We start from the raw sequence: 14,176 nt of genomic DNA, 5'->3' as shown, positions 1-14,176 counted from the left end.
CCGCAGCGTGTTACAGTATCAGCAGAGTGGATGAGACCTAAACAAATCCGGAAAAAATCCACCTATAAAACGGTCATAAATTGCGGTGCAGTATTTTATCCTGCTGTATGTCAATTTATGCTGCGGAACCGCTGCTCTTCTGTTGCAGGTTTTCCTCTGAATTCAATGGGGAGGTAAAACCTGCAACAAAGAGCCCTGTGTTGCGACTTTTGCGGCAGAAAGGATGCGATTCTGCTAAAAAATACCTAACTGGGATTTTTTTTCTTTTTTAAAACGAATAAAAAAGCCAATACTTACCCCCGGCGGGTGTCATAGCGACGCATTTCTCTATTCTGAGTACAGGCCGTCCTCCTGGGATGACATTTTATCTCAATTGACTGCTACAGCGGTCACATGGATTACGGCGTCTTCCCAGGAGGCCGGGCTGTACTCAGAAGAGGGATGCGTCACCATGACAAGGGTAAGTATAAAGTTTCTTCTATATTTTTTTTTAAATTCCTGCAGTATTTCCTCTTCAGACATGTCCGACCCCCAAAAAACAAAACACCACAATTTGGTGCGGTTTTTCAGGCGTAATGCCCGGGGGTTTCCAGGACGGATATGCAGTGTACTTTTACGCAGGGTATCCACCCTGTGTGTTCCTAACCTAAAGGGTTGGACACTGACTTACAGGAGGGGGTGCGCAACCTGTGGTCCAGGGGGCTGCAAGCGGCCTGCAAAGCCATTCTGTGTGACTGGCACTGTTATGGGGGCATAAACTCTTACTGTGTTGTTCCATCACAGGCCTGTGGGGGGCGGTGTATGACTGGTATTCTCTCTCTGGCTTCCTTTGAATCCCTCTGTCATTCACTGCCCCCTCAGGCGCTCAATAACATAGTGCTGTATGTCTGTTTTACCCAGGGTGTTCCTTAAACAAACTTCAACAGATCACATCCGCACATTACGGAAAAAATACGCGGACAAGAAGTGCGGAAATTAACCTGCGGTGCGGCTTCTCCATCTACAGCATGTCAATTTCCCTTGCGAAAACGCTAAATTCTGCATTGTTTATGCTATGTATGTGTGAACTTACCCTAAGGCCCAGTTCACACTTGAGTTTCTTGACGCGGAAACCGCGTCTGAATCAGCGCCAAGAAACGTCCGAAACCGCTTCCCATTTCTTTCCAGGCGGAGGCGTTTTGTTTTTTTTCCCCGTAGGAATAAAGAGCGGCATGTCCTTTCTTGCTGCGGTCCCGCCTCTGACCTCCAATTCAAATCAATGGGATGCAGAAGCAGCGTTTTTCGTTGCGTTTTCTTGCCCGCAGTGCTCAATGGCCGTGGGCAAAAAACGCCACGAATACCGCGTCAAAGTGCAGACAGGTCAAAATCTGACTCAAATTTCCTGGAGGAGTTTTGAGGCAGATTTTTTTCTGCCTGCAAAATACTCCGTGTGAACAGGGCCTAATCGTTCCATCTTTTATGATTACAAATCGGAAGGCGAAAACCGCCCGTGAACAGCACTCACCCGTTTACTATTGGGTGGAGATTCCTTCCTCTACTGCAGGCATATTTCTTGCTCGACAATGAACACGTTTTATTTGCCCCATATACATGGAGACTGATGGCATCCGCTTGTTTAGGGTGGAATTGCTTGTGAAGGTAAGCGGTCGCTCGTGGCCGCGGAGAGACAATAATCCATAATGCATTCGTTTTCCGCTTATAATATAATTCCTGCTTCAGTATAAAATAAAGACGTCTTCTCCCTCTGAGGATCTCACACTGGAGTGACTTGTGTGTCAATTCCTCCGGTTCCACATGCTGTAGCGTTATCTCCTTATTACGACCAGCCCTAAAGCTAAATGAGGTCAGTATTCAGCGTAGGAATCAATAGATATCAATGGCCGACACCTTGGGATAGGATTTAGCTGGAGGCATAAAGCAAATCCCGTGCAGCCGGTTAATGGAGGAGGTGGGAATCAGAAGGAGACCGTCAATGCAGAGTCCAGCACTTTATTTTATGCTTCTATATTCCTACAAACCTTCTATTTTATATTGAACATATTCGGCTATGTGTTTGCGGTTTTGCCGCAATTTCGTTGCGGCGTCGAGATATTCGTAGTGGACGGGATTAGTATGCGCCATCTTAAGGCCGATTTGGTGCAGATTCAACCGCTGCTTTAAAAGCTGCAGGTAAATCCTGGATTGGCGTCTCGTTCTTCATATGCCGTTTTACCTTGAGGGTTTTTTTTTTCTTCACTTTTTCCCGCTGCATTACTTCTGTATGGGGTCGTTCAGGGCTAGAATAAAGGGTCTGTTTGTTTTCCAGATATAGCGCCTCTCTGGTCCATTGGTTGTGCCTGGTATTGCGGCTGATTACCGGAATGTGATAAGTGTAATACCATATACAGCCCATGCATAAGAGTGGCACTGTTTCTGGAAAACAAATGCAGATTCCAGTTTTTATGGGAATTTGTGAGCTGGGACCCTCATGACTTCTTCTACAGCTGTGTGTCTGAGTTACGGAAATCTCAGGGAATAGATATTTGATGTCTGGAGTTTGAGAATCGAAGTAGATTTTTTTTTTTTAAGAGCTCCCCAGCATTCCCTGCTTGTTCAGTGTCTGCGCGGAGCTTGAGCTGGTGATTTGCATTTTGGGAAGTGTAGTCTGTTTACCCGGCCATGTGCATGTTGGAAAAAAATAACTATTTTTGCATTATAGGAGCTCAGCTATTAGGGGGATGTCTGCTGACCAGCTTGCTGACTGTTTCCAATAGCAACCAGCACAGATGTAAATGCAGAAAAGGGCTGTAACTCCATATCAGTAAAGGCCCTTTTACACAGGCCAAAGATCAGGCAAATGAGCGTTCATATGCATTCCCGATTATTGTCCTGTGTAAACGGGGCATCGATCAGTCGATGAACAGACAACTTCTCGTTCATCGTTCGATCGTATAGTTTATGCAGCGATAAATATTATTGTCGTCCGCAGCACGTATTACTGTGTAAGCAGAGCGATGCGCTGCCGACACGACGGAAATGTATGGGGACCAGCGATCGTAGTAACGACCGCTCGTCCCCATAACAACCAATTATTGCTCCGTGTGCAAGGCGCAAATAAGAGCCGATCAACGAGCTGTATTGTTAATCTGCGCTCGTTTTCCCGACCCATATCGGGCCTTGTCATATGACCTTAATGCAACCCGTTTACAAAGTTACTCAACTTTTTGTACATGGTATCTATGCAAATTCACTGTAAATAGGTGTGTAAAGGTAGACGTGCCCTTTAAATTATCCGTATTTCATGTGCTCCATATTTTCACCATTCAATACGCTCACGCGAATAAGGCCTATAGGCCCTTTCACACAGGCCAATGATTGGGTGGATGAGCGTGTATCGGATGATTGTTCCTGATCCTTGGCTGTGTAAACAGGGCAGCGATCAGCCGATGATCGAGTAAACGTGATCGCTAGTCAGCAGCACATCTTCCCATGTAAACAGGAGATGTGCTGCCGACGAGTTGCAAATGAATGGGGACAAATAATCGTATTATCGATCGTTCGTCCCCATACTTTCAATCATTGCATGTAAATGGAGCTAAAGAGCGCCGATCGACGTGCTGTATGATCGATCGCCGCTCGTTTGCTAGCCAAGAGATCTGTTCGTGTGAAAGCGCCCTGACTCTTTATTACAGCTGTCCTCCTTCCAGTAGTTAATCACGCAGTCATGTTGATGAGACGTTTGTGAGCTTCCCTGTGCTGCCGGTTTATGGCGGTGGTCACATCAATATGGGCTGTAATAACTGCGACTTAACAAGGGTGTGCGAAGGGAGGTCCCCCGAAGGCTGTTCAGCCGCCGTAAATCATGCCACCGTCTGTCTGCTATTATAGTCTTTTTGGCTTTCTTAAATCGTATCAGCTCGGAAAAAGATTGATGACCTTGGAGAAACCCTCACGCAGAGATTTATAGCAGATGAAATAAAGGCCAGTGTAAAAAGAGCCCATATGAGCGGTCCTGTCCGGTAAAATGGCGAAAATCAATCATTTTCCCTGTAATGGAAGCAGCACGCACACATACACGCACACATATATATATATATATATATCTATCTCTCTATATAATCTATGGTACTGCAATATGAATAGGGGGCAATGGAAGATCTCTGAAATCATCCGTCATTAGGTGCTCGAGGTCTTAACTTGATAAATCATAATGGAAATAAATATCTTGAGCCTCATGTACTGGGGACAGGGGAGACTTGTGGACAACGCAGGCTGAAGAAATTGGAAAACCAGGATACAATATTAGGATAAAGAGCTCATGATATCCCCCCCCCACCCCCCTTAAAGGGTAACTAAACTTTCAACAAACTTCTGACGTCATAGTGACATTTCAGAAGTTTTGATCGGTGGATGTCCGAGCACTGAGACCCCCAACGATCACTCGAACGAAGCGCTTGGGTGATCGCTGCGCCGCTTGGTTTCTGATTGGCTTGTCTTGGAAAGCCGATGTAACGGTGGACGGACTCCATAGAAAGTCTATGGACCTATGCACCGCTACATCGGCTTTCCGAAAAAAGGCGATCAGAAACCCAAGTGACTCAGCGCTCACCCTAGTTCTTCTGCTGCTGCGTTCTAGCAAACAGTGGGGGTGCTCGGACCCCCATAGATCAAAACTTCTGACATGTCACTATGACATGTCAGAAGTTTGAAGGTGTAGTTACACTTTAAGTTGTCTTCTTTTGGAGTTTCTTTAGGAAAGCTGAGTGACAACCATTACGATCATCATTCCAGCCTCCCCAGCGGTTGTCACCCATCTCCCTATACTCTTGAAGGACATCTGTCCGGTTTCATGTGCCCACATTTATCATCCATATTCGGTTACGTTCCCACACACGGGAAAACAGAAAGTCTCAAACGGAAAAAAAAGCACAGATGAAATCTGTCACAGAAATCCGCAGCAAATAGCGCATTTTTGCTGCGCATATTGCGGTGTGTTTTTTTTGCGGATTTAGTGTTAAATATCGATTATTGCAAAATATATGTGCACCTGCGGATTTCCAGGGTCTTTACTGTGTAAACGCTGTAAAATCCGTAACTTAACATATGTTGCGCAATTTCTGCTCCCCATTGAAGTCTATGGACCAAACACGCAGCATCTCCGCTCACAATATGCAGCATAAATTGACATGCTGTGGTACTGAAAGTCGCACCGTAGAACTTTCTGCATGACTGCGTTGTTTTTTTTTTTCCACAGCGTGGGCATGAGACTTTGTAAATCTCGCTCACTTTGCTGCTACTGTAAATGCTGCGGAATTTCCGCACAGAATTCTGTTGCGGACATTCCACCGAGTTTACGCTACATGGGAACCCAGCCTTACAGGCGACACACCAGGACTCCCCACGGTTCTACTGGATTTAGATAAGCCCATGGTGACCTAAGTCTGGTTTTGTAGAACCGAGGGGGCTTCACGTGTTGCGGTTGTACACACACAAAAACGTGCCTATATTACCGCGGTGTGTAACTGGCTTTACTCATTATGGGGGCAGGGGGCATATCCCTGCAGGACAGATCTGCCATTTAGGTGTCTGGGAAAGCAGGGTGACTACCTATATAGCGGGTATAATGGAGGCCGTATTGGTCATCACCCTGATGAATAGAATTTTTAACAACTCAAGGACTTGTATTTTTTTTTTATATGTTCGGTTTCAATATTTTTATTTGATTATTTTCATATATAAGGTAACCTGTACAGAAGTACAAAATAGCAGTACAGTTTAGGCCCTGTTCACATTACGTTTTGTCTTTCCGTTCATCTATTCCGTCAGTACGCTACCCTATTATTCCCGGAAAGACGGAAACCTAGCGGAACGGACGCCAACTGAACGAAAAAAAATACCATTGCAATCCATGATATTGCAAACGAAAACGCTTCTGTTCATCTGACTGAAAAGTGATGTGAACAGGGCCTTAGAAAGTTACAATTTAACCAACTTAAGCTTCGTTCACATCTGCGTCAGACCTTTCTGTCCAGGGAACCCATGAACGGAAACCACAGCTTTCCGTTTGCATTACCATTGATTTCACTGGTAATGCTTCCGTTGCTAATGGTTTCCGTTTGTCTCCGTTGCGTAAGGTTTTCGTTTTATTTCGGCGGAATCCATAGCGTAGTAGAATGTGCTATCGATTCCGCCGAAAAACGGAAACGGAGACAAACTGAAAACGTTACCATTGAAATCAATGGTAATGCAAATTGAAAGCTGTGGTTTCCGTTTAGTTTCCATTCGTGGGGTCCCCTGACGGAAAGGTCCAACGGAACCCCCGACGCAGATGTGAACGAAGCCGAAGTCTAATTGGAAGAACATAAAAGAAAATAATAAAATTTATTTATATGTTCTAGTTGCAAATACTCTTTGCACAAATACTTTTTTTCAATGGTACATGGATTTTTATTTTTTTTAATGCCTCTATTTTTTTTTTCGCCGTTTTGGCAAAAAAATATATTACTACCAATTTTTGAATCGGACAGAAAAAAACATTGAAGTTTTATGGGAGACAAACGCCACTAACTGGCCGAAAAAAAAAACACCAAACCAACCCCTTGCTGCGTTTTCAAACCTGGCCAGGTTGTCTTCAGGTCTATTGGTTACACCACATTCTGCTCCATCTCATTACATAGACTCCTGTAAATGATCCTTTTCTTTCCCGTGCCCGCTTGGCTGCGCCCATCACCCCTGTTGGTTTACGTCTATTAATTTGAGGCTACTCATTCAGAATGTGTCGGGAACATATGTTGTATTTAACAGTTACAGAATGCCTACAGTATATTGGCTTTTAATAATATTTACCATAAAGAACATCATGTTGCGCCGTTGTCTGGATGAAATAAATGGGGTTTTAATCGCTCATCGTGGTAATGGAAACACGACCGGCTCTGCAATAACACATTCAGTTTATTTATAGACGAGGGTGTCCAAATGGGACCATCTGGTTGCCGAATTACTAAGGATGAGCGTTCTCTACCATTAGATTGAATATACAGTATCCAGGTTGGACGGATTGTAGTATAACCTGGCTGGAGGACACTGCCTACAGAGGGCGCTATTGCACTGCACATCTTATTACCGTGACTCCAGCCCGCTCCAGGCAATTTAATAGGAAAAAGCTTTACCCATCGGAGGGGATTGGGGACCTTTGAATCCCACCTGTCAGTTCGGTTCATTTGCAGAAACTCAAAGCCATGTGATAGACGAATTCTCGCTGCTAGGAATAACTACATTTTTAGACTGATTGCTCGTTTCTCTGGTGAGTTCGCCTGTCTCATTAAAGAAGAGGGAGAAATTAATAAATGAGTAGCCGGCGTTTGACATTAAAGCATCCTTGTCATATATTACGCTACTCGCAGTATAGACCTGCCAACATAACAAAGGGGGAATATTATAGGATAATAATGCAAAATAGATCCATAGCAAACGTGGTTAAATTGAAATGTATACATTTTGCTTTAAAATACAGTTTATACTGTGAACATCCTTTAATCCGGCACCCAATAATCCAGAAACTCTGATAATCCACCGTTAGTTTCCCAGGCCGAGCAGATCTAACCAATCATAAGGCTCCTCTGATTCTATTGCATATTAGAGTATTATTTTGGATCAACTTCCTAGAGATCTTGTCTTCAAACATAATCCATGTCCATCTGATCTAAAAGCTTTGCTAATCCGGCACCTGTCGGGTCCCGGTCATCCTGGAATAACAAATATAAATAAATTAGAAAGTAGAAGGGTCCACTACTAGGAAGCCTTAACTCTTCGCTAAGGCAACATGTATAAAACTGCGTGTGAATGGAGTCTGTACACTGGCATACAACGTCCCTACAGATTCAAGGACGTCGGCAATGCTTCTAGGGGAGAATATCTATTTAATACGGTATGTAATGGAATGAAGTAGGGTTTTTCTGCGGTCGGATTTTGTTTGGCGAGCAATCCTCCTATATGAAATCTGAAGTATCCCATAGACTTCTATAGGTGCCGCAATACGGCTCCGTACAGTTTGGAACTACAATACAGGCCTGTGTAAGAGGATTTGGGTAACTAAACATTTAAAAAAAAAAACTTTTGACATCGTAGTGACACATCAGAAGTTTTGATTGGTGAGGGTCTGAGCACTGAGACCCCCACAGATCACTAAAACAAAGCGGCAGAAGCACTGATCGGCTTTCCTCGGAACGGTGTACCTGCTCAATAAAAAATCTGAGTCTGTACACCGCCCACTCAGCTTTCCGAGAAAAGCCGATCAGAAACTAAGCGGCACAGCTCTCACCCGAGCGCTACTGCTGCTTCGTTTTATCGATTGATGGGGGGGTCTCAGTGGTCAGTTTTTTTTTTTTATCCGCTTTCCTTGGAGCGATGTATCGGCTCAATAGAAAATCTATGAGTCCGTACAATGAAGCGGCACAGCGCTCACCCTAGTGCTTCTGTCGCTTTGTTTTAGCGATCTGTGGGGGTCTCAGTGCTCGGACCCCCACCAATCAAAACTTCTGATATGTCAAAAGTTTTGTTTTTTTTAAAGTTTAGTTACCCTTTAAACCTAAGGCTGGATTCACACGAGAATGTTACGTCCGTAATGGACGGAACGTATTTCGGCAGCAAGTCCCGGACCGAACACGCTCCTAGCATCATAGTTCTGTACGATGCTAGCAGTGGCGGATAAGATTTGGTTGCATTTCCCCTATTTCGCAAAACGGCACCTTGAGTGAATCCAAATGTCAGACTATTGAATTACTACACTTCTGCAGCATGGCACGGGCTCATACAAAATACATACATACATCCAGCCTGTTTCACCTTGTTAGATCTCATCAGTGCAGAATAGGAAATAATGTTACTTTTGTTTTTGCAATAAATATCAAAATCCGGTTGTCCCTGTAGAAAATATATGGCAGTACTATGTTTCTTTTTGTTTTTTCTCTTTATTTATTCCCTGTCTGAAAACTTCTGTAGTAAGTTTGACTTAAGCATTTGCAGAGGGGTTAAAGAAGAAGGTGATCTCAATGATGAGAACCACTCGGCTGAAGTTAATGATAAATAGCTAAAAATTCCCTTTGTGGTTTGATGTATATCCTGCTGAACCGAGACATCAAAGAGCTGTCAAAGGAAGCTGCCCATGTGCTGTTAATTTATAACGGCTCTAGAAGGCAATCCATAATCCCCATCACTCCTTCTGCTTTATGATAACCTAAACCTCAACCCCCAGCCCAGGCAAATCCATAGAGAGATCTGCATCAAACTGGTCTGTCACAAGAGCTGCGCTCCTATCTACTTTGATCACGCAGAAAGAGCTAAGGCTATATTAAAAGGACATCTTTTTCCATACCGTGGGTTAAGTTGTCTTGGTAGAATTTCAAATGAAGATAAACAGTAACAAGATAGAAATCATCTATGTATTTATGGGCATGTGGCCTCTCTATGCGGAGTGGAGTAGGAATAGGAATTGCAGGAGGTGTAGCTAAAGGGGTCGTACCGGAATCGACAACCATTGTCTATCCACAGGATAGATAATAATTGTCTGATCCCTGGAGCCCCCACCGATCTTGAGTACAGGGTCCCAAACCATCTGTTTGAGCAGTCAGGTGGACATTGAATGGAGCGGCGGTCGAGCATGCGCGCTGCTGCATCATTCAAAGTCCATGGGACTGACCGAAACAGCACTTGGCTGTTTCCGTCAGTCCCATAGGAATTGAATGGAGCGGTAGGCACATGCTCGACCACCGCTTTATTTAAGCTCCTCATTATGGGGATAGGGGTTCGGAAACACCCATTTTTGTCATCGGTGGGGGCCCCCAGCGATCAGACAATCCTGTGGATAGGTGATAATTGTTGATTCTGATACAGAAACTCCAGCAGACACATGAAATCCTTCCAACCACCCCCTAACCTAACCCACATTATAATGGTTAAACTGCCTTTTTCCATTCCCCACATTCCACCTCTAACTTGCTTTTGTCCGCCATCTTGATTGTAGAATTCGCCGTCAGCAGGCAGGAGCTCTGGTAACTATATATCCCCATGATGCTTTCCATAGGGAAGTTTGACCATATCACACCTGGCAGAAACTAAAGTCCTATAGATTATTATAAGTAGGATGCTGGAAAGGCACAAATGCAGGTCTAATGCACAGGAGAGGCTGCAGACTGCTCTGTGCAGCAGCATGCATTTCACAAGCAGTGTGAAAACTCCAGCCCACTGCAGGATGGGAGCGAGCTGATTGGTTGACAGTAGCCCCAGATCATCAACCGCAAACCGTTTAGAGGAGATTCAGTTACAGTAGCGGAATACAGATGTGTTGTGGTCACTCCTGGATTGCTGCTATGAAATGGCCCAGACACCTTCTGCCAGATATTTTACAATTCAGATACCTACAAGAGACAACCGTGACATCAGACCTCGTGATTACAGGTGAGACTTCACATGAGAAATTATTGTTTTAACCAGTTTCTCTTTAAACCCAGGTGCCCTAATCTAAAGAAAGATTGACTGGGCAAATGGTCCCCTTTGGGGGGGGGGGGGGGGGAAGCAACATTTTTTTTGCTGCCTCTAGCTCCACAAGTCTTTTGTGTTGTCGACATGTAGAGCTGATTGTGCGCACTTCCTCCTAATCCTCTTCTCTCCGAAGCGCTAGCGCCGCTCTTACGACGTTCTGTCTATTTTATCACTTGAGTTTGGGGATTGAGAAGATGTTCAGTAACGCTCCTTTCTTCTCCCTACCGCAGAGCTTAAAGCCCGTCCAGACTGGGTTTGTGCAGAAAGAAAATGTACACAGCGGTTCAGAGGACGGAGAGAGAGTTTAGGAAAGAAGACAGAAGAAAATCAAAGTCTTCCTATTTGTAAAAATGTCTATTGCAACATGATGTAGCCACAGGGCATATGTCTCGTTATCAGGGGAGATCGCAGTATTTAATAGCCCACGCATATGTCATTTGTACGTTATCATCATAGGTGTCTTCATTAAAGTGCTTGTGCTGTGTGTACGTGTCCAGCTTCTGTTTGTATTGTTTGTCGTGGACCGTAGACTTAAAGGGGTTGTACAGGATTAGAAAAACATGGCTGCTTGCTTCTCGAAACACAGCGCCACATCTGTCCCTGGGTTGTGTCCGGTATTGCAGCTCTGCTCCATTGAAGGGAATTGTGTTGAGCTATAATACCACACACACACACACACACACACACACACACACACACACACACACACACACACACACACACACACACACACACACACACACACACACACACACACACACATCCTGCAGACAGGTGTGGCGCTGTTTTTGGGTGAGAACAGCCATGTTTTTTTTTTTATCAGGGGTGAGTCTGACTTTAGGAACCCCCAGTGATCAGCTTGTCTCATGTTTATGTTATCCCTGCAGTGGCCACTACAGGCGAAATATAGTATTGCATGCTGACCATGTAATATGACCAGGTCATGTCCGCTAGAATGACTCTGACTAATAGAGGGGGTCCTGACTCTGGGGAACCAAGGTTTTCTCTTTCCAGTAAGACAACCCCTTTAATGGTTATTTTAAACAATCTGAATTACTTCCCATAATATGAAAATTATCTGTTTGAGCAGGCCCCTGTCCCAATGAGTCCATCTTTCTATACCTGGAGTGAAGAGGTGCCAGCAAGAGTCCTCTCCTACATGTATCTACCACATGACCATGTAATGATCCCAGCACCTGTGTCCATCATGTGACCCTGTAACGATCCCAGCACCTGTGCCCTTCACATGACCCTGTAACGATCCCAGCACCTGTGTGTCCATCACATGACCCTGTAACGATCCCAGCACCTGTGTGTCCATCACATGACTATGGACAGAATTGTATTCACTGGAAGTAAAGAATGAATGTTCCTTCTCCATAACAGCAAGCAGAGATCTTGAAAACCGGAAGGAAATAATACAGAAAGTCTATTTGAAAATATTAGCTTTTAATTATACAAAAAAATATAATTAAACTGCTTAAACCAGGGCAATCCCTTTTTTAAATATAAGAAAGACTTTAAGCTTGGTTTCCTTTATCTATTCCTCGTGCCCACAAATCTCTCTCCACGTCTTATGGCCGGTATCGTAAATGTTTCCTGACAGCCGAGATTTCTTGTCATTCTTATAAATTGAAACCTTAATGTGGTTTGTTGGTGTTCAGTTATCCCCGTCTTTGTACGTTGTGATATAATCATCTGATCATCGGGCACAAGTTGTGATCTCAGGATCGTGAATTACAACGAATAGGTAAAAAAATGATAAAAGGCCACATTATGGTTTTTGCTGATTTAGTCATTAATAATAGGGGCCAGATGTTCTATTGTAACGAATGTGATTTAAAAAAAATCCCATGTACACAATGCGGCCAAAAAAAAAATTGTTTTTAGAGCGTACCATGCCAACCCCTGTCCATATAACCCACTATATTGTATGGGTGACACATAGGTCATATGTCAACGTAACCATATATAACGTGGTCGTCATGTAATACCCCATTTATCCTGCAGTGTGCGCTCACATCTTTGATCAGAGGAGCTGTGTGCACAGAGCCATACGGTGGCACATGGAGTCCCTACGGCTCTGGACTTTGGAGCCACTCAGCTGGTGCCTACAGCAATGCTTTTATGGGAGAATACCTCTGTAATTCGCCATCTGATGGGACATGCCGCAGGTTGTTTTTGTCGGATTCCATATAAACCTTACAGAAAAAACTTCTGAATGACTCCATATGCAATCGGAGACGAGCATGGCCCCATACACTTCTATGGATGCAATCGGAGACGAGCATGGCCCCATACACTTCTATGGATGCAATAGGAGACGAGCATGGCCCCATACACTTCTATGGATATAATCAGAGACGAGCATGGCCCCATACACTTCTATGGATGCAATCGGAGACGAGCATGGCCCCATACACTTCTATGGATGCAATCGAGACGAGCATGGCCCCATACACTTCTATGGATGCAATCGGAGACGAGCATGGCCCCATACACTTCTATGGATGCAATCGGAGACGAGCATGGCCCCATACACTTCTATGGATGCAATCGGAGACGAGCATGGCCCCATACACTTCTATGGATGCAATCGGAGACGAGCATGGCCCCATACACTTCTATGCATGCAATCGGAGACGAGCATGGCCCCATACACTTCTATGGATGCAATCGGAGACGAGCATGGCCCCATACACTTCTATGGATGCAATATTGCGTTCCGTCGGAGGAGATACTCTGCTCATAGAGGTAGCCATGTGATGCCCATACCCTCTTGGGGCATATGTAATGGGTAGCCTAGGTTGTAATGCAGTTTGGACTCCTAGGGATACCCTGTAAGACCTGCTTGCCCCATTCACATAGGTTGATGTGGTACATATGTTATAACTTTGGGTTACCTCTGCAAAAAAATAGGCCACCCCACCAAACGAACAACTGGCAGCTGCAAGGTAAACATGTAAAAAAAATGGTGGTCAGACGACACAAATATAGCGCATGTTTTTTTGCGCCATTTTCAACTTCAAAAGAGCAGTGTTTTTTCATTACCTCCTCGCTGCGCAAATCTGAATCCTCACTATCATTCGCCTATAAGTCATTAGGATGTTGTGTCAGAGTCACTTAAAAAATATGACGGCGATACAACAACATATACAAAGGCAATGCACAGAACCACACGTTTCACCAGTTGCGCCAGACAACATTGCCCAATGAATCTGCACGGAGGAAACATTTCTGACTTTAATTACGGAAAATATGCATCTGTGCTGAAAGCTGTTAATATCCGAAGAATTTAAAACTGTCGTCTAGGTGTAATTAACGACTTCTCAGAACCGCCACAGACCCAGATGGCTGCTTGTTACTTTTGAAAGTTATTTTGTTTTCATTTTTTTCGTCTTTTTCGGGAATTCCGTAGGTATAAAGATGGCAGAGCAGATTGACGTTTCACAGTCTGAAAAAGAGATTCGCCCACGTAAATCATACTGCCGGCGCTGTGAAGAAAAGACTTGGCGATTTACGTTTAACCTCCATATGCGCAGACTCTGTCCTTATTGCAACTTGTCAGCACACGAATGAAGAGGAGGGGAAGAATTTGATTAAAAGGGACGGAGATTTATTTTGTTTTTAACGACCTGCAATTAAATTTAAAGGGAAC

The 14,176-nt window shown here is 44.2% G+C and overlaps 1 protein-coding gene across 1 annotated transcript in view; it reads left to right on the top strand.

Annotated features, from left to right (window-relative positions):
* The window catches only part of PLCG2 (phospholipase C gamma 2), a 124,974-nt gene extending 113,972 nt beyond the window's left edge, over nt 1-11,002 (top strand). Inside the window, exon 35 of the mRNA XM_075838475.1 lies at nt 10,749-11,002. The gene's annotated coding sequence lies outside the window, so the exon portion shown is untranslated. The remainder of the gene's footprint in view (nt 1-10,748) is intronic.
* The last annotated feature ends 3,174 nt before the right edge of the window (nt 11,003-14,176 follow it).

Source organism: Rhinoderma darwinii, chromosome 9 (genome assembly GCF_050947455.1).
Source record: "Rhinoderma darwinii isolate aRhiDar2 chromosome 9, aRhiDar2.hap1, whole genome shotgun sequence".
Classification (NCBI taxonomy): Eukaryota; Metazoa; Chordata; class Amphibia; order Anura; family Rhinodermatidae; genus Rhinoderma; species Rhinoderma darwinii.
Note: the sequence above shows the minus strand (reverse complement) of the source record. Positions and strands in the feature narration are given on the sequence as shown.